This window comes from Apteryx mantelli, chromosome 1 (assembly GCF_036417845.1).
Source record: "Apteryx mantelli isolate bAptMan1 chromosome 1, bAptMan1.hap1, whole genome shotgun sequence".
Lineage (NCBI taxonomy): Eukaryota > Metazoa > Chordata > Aves > Apterygiformes > Apterygidae > Apteryx > Apteryx mantelli.
Window position 1 is genome coordinate 100,453,207 of NC_089978.1, and position 4,734 is coordinate 100,457,940.

Sequence of the window (4,734 nt, forward strand, 5' to 3'; positions counted from 1 at the left end):
TTTTTCAGCTTCTCCTGGTGCTTTTCTATTTACCATCTCCACCCAGGAAGAGTGAAAGGAGCCAGAAGAAATGAAACTAATTCATGAAACGAAACTAAGCCTATGACATATCCTGAAATAATCAGGCAGTTTATTGCTCTCCTTCCATTTCCTTATACTCCAGCCAATTTTCTGACATGGCCTTTCCAGAAAACAGAAATTAAACTCCTCAAGGGTACAGCTGGCCTCACTGCCATTTAGCTTTACAGTGTGATCTATCGTCTTATTTTGTGACTGGCATAAGGTATTCAAAGGACAGATGATGTTTTTTAGCATCCATAATACATTCTTTTTTCTCACATACAAACATGTAGTCAATTCAACATTTCAACAGTTACAAGTAAATGTAAGATGACAAAAGACCAAAAGTGGACTTAAGGTACTCTCACTGTGGAACCTACTCTCAGGTTTATTGTTGTAAACTCATAGAAAAACAGCACCAAAATTAAGTAACTAACTGTCTTAAAACCATGAGATCTTAGAAAAAGAAAGAAAAGGAAAATAAGAGAGAAATAGTAGGAATTCTGAATTCTTCCTGTCCTTTTAAGCCTATATAAGCCCTGTTCTGAAACTTTTCTTGAAAAACTTCAGAGCTAAAAATGTGTTTTCTTAAAGACATGGGATTGTTTACCAACTGACTAACAGCAGGAGCTGAGGTTTTAAGTCAAACAGCAAAGATTGTGAGACACTCAAAAAAAATTTGAGTCAGAAACGCTGTAGTGGTTGAATCACTTTCCAGATGAGAATAAATCCCAGGAATAATTTCTTTCAGGTTCAAAATTAGTCATGCTGCCCTCCTTTTACATATAATTGAACACACGCATGTGCCTCTTAGTGTCCTAGTCAGGAACTGCAAACATACTGAAACTCAGGTCAACCTTCCACCAAGTCCATTGCAGTCTTTGGCTCCCATTTCTTTCTTTTCAGTCTTTCTGGGATCCTCAGCTCACAGCTCTGTCTTCACTTTCCCTTCCTTCCACTTTGCAAACCTCATCTCTGTCCTGTTCCCACACTTCCCAGGTTCCCAGTTTCCCTTCCACGCTTTCCACTTTCCTCCCTAATGCCAGTTGCCCAGCGTCCTCGGTATTATTTGCCGTGTGCATTACAGCAACACCTAACAGCCTTATTCAGAGTCCTAACCCCTTTGCATTGGGCACTGCACAAAGCACCATCTTCTTCAGTACTTACCATAGGGACAAGATGAACATGCACACAGGCTTTTCTCACACCCCCGTATTAAGTCAACCCTCACTTTGCTCCTTTCTGTCATGTAAATAGATGGGACATTAGAACTGGCAAGAGATGAACAAAAAGCACTTTGTGTGTTGAATTATGTAAGCAGTACCTCCTAGCACACTGTCCTTGCTGCTGTTGGAAACAGCCCATTCAACAGTGCCTTGGCAAGAAGACTCTTGTAAACTGAGACAGATAATCTTATTTTTTGACACTTTTCTTTTCTTGAGACAACTTGCCTGCAAGAGCAGAGACAGCTCTGTACATACTTTATACAGCAGTCTCTTTTTTCCTACCGCATGCTCCAGTGGCATCTCACACTATCTCAGATGACTTTTCCAGCTCAAACTCTGAGCCCTTCTTGCTTCTCCCAGACCAGAAGCATGAAGGGACGTTTGGTGTGCTGGTGTATGGAGAAAACCGCTGGGAATAGGAGCACCAAGTCTATGGTGCTCCTAATAAAATAACAACTGCCAAAAAGAATTTTTGCTAGGACACAATTCCACAAACATAGAGTGATATATATTTCCATCTAAAGAAGAATTAAGTACCAGGCCATAAGCTGGAAAGAGAGCTCTCTAGCATACATTAGCAGATTCCTAATACTTGATAAGAGACTTAAACTGTGATCACTGGAGATAGGGGTGATTTGCATGACTGGGACAGTCCTTTTGTAATACCTATGAAAAATGTGGTAACAGATTTTGTAAAAATGAGTTAATAAGAAGTCAAAAATTAAGTTTTCAAAAGCCAACAAAAATAGCCAGTACCTTTCTAATGTGGCAGTAATGTTCATCCTCCTTTGGCGTGTGCTACACAGAAACAGATTATGCTAAAGGGAATATTCAAAAGCAAAAATAAAAACACCATAAAAACAGGCGCAACAGGCTCTCCTTCCTTTGAAAAAGGGGTGGTCTCAGCAGCTTCCTCTCTTCTTACTAAACTGCTGTCAGTCTCTGTGGACAGAAGGCAGAAAGGGTCAAATGGCAGAAGTGCTAGCAAGGACCCCTCCCTTTCCTCACCCGAAACGTTGGCTTGTAAAGTGACTGCTCCACATCTGCTGTGGCTCTGATGGCAGCGGGCACATTCAGAGTGACACCAGCCAGGTCACCCGGAAACCAGCCGGAGGGGTTTCAGCCTGCTCATCAACTGGTACTGAAAGAAAGTGGGCAAGGGACCTCCACCCAGGAGGGTGAATATTTTTTCCATCTCACTGTGAGATTTTCCAGGCCAGCCACACCATGACACCACTCATCCAGGACACGCCACATTTACTGAACACCTATGACAAGAAAGCGAAGTTACGCTTCAGTGTGATTAACCAGATGTCATGCACTGCTTCAGGGCAGTCAAGGTTTTAAGTTGTTTCTCAGGTCCTTGCACTGTTTCTGGATGCTGTTTGGTCAGGATGTTCCCCCTTCTGTTGTCTTCTCTACTCCCTTGACCTCATTTTGGGGGTCTTTATTGGCTCTAAGCCATTCAGCAAAATCAGTTTTCTTTGTTCAGTTCGGGGCTTTGTCAAGTTTGTTGCAAGATCAACACTTATTTCTCACTTCCTGTGAATTTGACTGCTGCCTCTATCAGCTGCTCTTTATTCCTGATTTTTTTGTGGTTTTCAAACTGCCTTACTCTAGTCTGCAGAGTTAGACTGAACAGAAGTCACACAGTCTTTGTTATAAGTCAGCTTTTTCCTACTTCCTTGTCAAGAAGTTGCTCAGATAGGTTATTTTTGAGCCTACATGGGCACTCTGGATCTAGGAGCATAGCAGGCAGTAATACAGAGCCAGCTCATGCACAGCCAACACCACAACTGGACATGGACCTGTCGTCTTATGTTACTGTGCATTCAAATGTGCAAAGAAGGCCATGGCTGCAGACTGTGCCCTGGTCTTCCTCTAACATCAGTCCTCTTGCAGTCAAGCATATAGGAGACCTAGTTGCAATGGAATAGGCTTATATACATACTGATTTGTTTATTAATTTTTAGCTGTGCATTTCTTATGTGATTGATTTGGTTATGGGGTTTCATTTAACCACAGCATTATGTTTCAAAGAAAAAGAAAAGCTCTGTGTAATATCAGAAGAATTTTGCACCATGGTCCCCCGCAGCCATCCCTTCCCCAGACCAAGCGAGCCCCGCTTTCCCAGTCTCCTTTCTCAGGGTGTGTGCTCCAGCCTCTGACCATCCCGGTGGCCCTCCCCTGAACTTGCTTCCAGTTTACTCATATCTTTTCTGTACTGAGGGGTCCAAAAGTGGATACAGTATCTAGATGTGGTCTAACAAGTGCCAAGCAGAGGTGTATAACCACTTCCCTCAGTCTCCTGACTGTGCTCCTGTTTACACAACCCAGTGTGCTGTTAGCATTCATTGCTGTCGGGACATACTGCTGGCTCACGTTTAGCCTAATGCTCACCATAACCCCCAGGTCTTCTCCAGCAGAGCTGCTCCACAGCCAGTCACTCCACAGTTCATAGCACTGCAGGGGTCTAGTCCATCCTAGGCATAGGACTCTGCATATGTCCTTGCAGAATTGCATAAGGTGCCTGTTGGCCCACCCCTCCAACCTATTCAGGTCCCTCCGTATGGCAGCCCTGCCCTGGACTGTACCAACTGCACCCTCCAATTATGTTTTATCCACAAACTGGATGTGAGTGTTTTCCATCTTCTCCAGGTCACTGAGAAAGATATTAAACAGAACAGGTCCCAGGATAAACCCTTGATGAACACCACTTGCAACTGGCCTCCAGGTGGGCTATGAACTATTAATCACTACCCTCTGAGCCCAATGTTCCACACATCTAGATCATGATGTTCCAATTTAGATACAAGAATATTTTAGGAGACAGCATCGAAAACCTTGCTTATGTCAAGGTGGCTGACACACACTGCTCTTCTCTCATTCACTGATCTAAAAATTTCATACTAAGAGGCAATCAGGTTGGTCAAGCATCACCTCTTTCTCCACCAGGTACTCAGAAAAGGTTTCCAGGAGGATTCATTTCATAATTGTCCCAGGGACCAAAGCAAGGCTGACCGGTCTGTACTTCCCTGGATTGTACTTCTTGTTCTTTTCAAAGATAGATGTAACATTTGCCTTTCTCTGGTTATTGGGGACCTCCCCCAGTCTCCACAACCTTTCAAAGATGACAGAGAGTGGCCTTGCAACACCATCAGGCAGCTTTCAGCACTCTCGGGTGCAGCCTGTTGAGTCCATGGATTTGTATGGGTTGAGATTTCTCAAGACATCTCTGAGATCTATCTTCTCCCATCACCTGTAGTTCCTCTCCTCATTCAACTCTGTCTCTAGGCACAAAGACCTGGGAGATTTTGTTGGTGAGGACTGAGACAAAGTGGCATTGAGCACCATATCTATGCACCAGCCGTATCTGTGTCTGCTGTGCCTACATTGCCTTCCCCATTCATCTGTAAGCCCACATTATCCTTGTTTATTCTTTTACTGC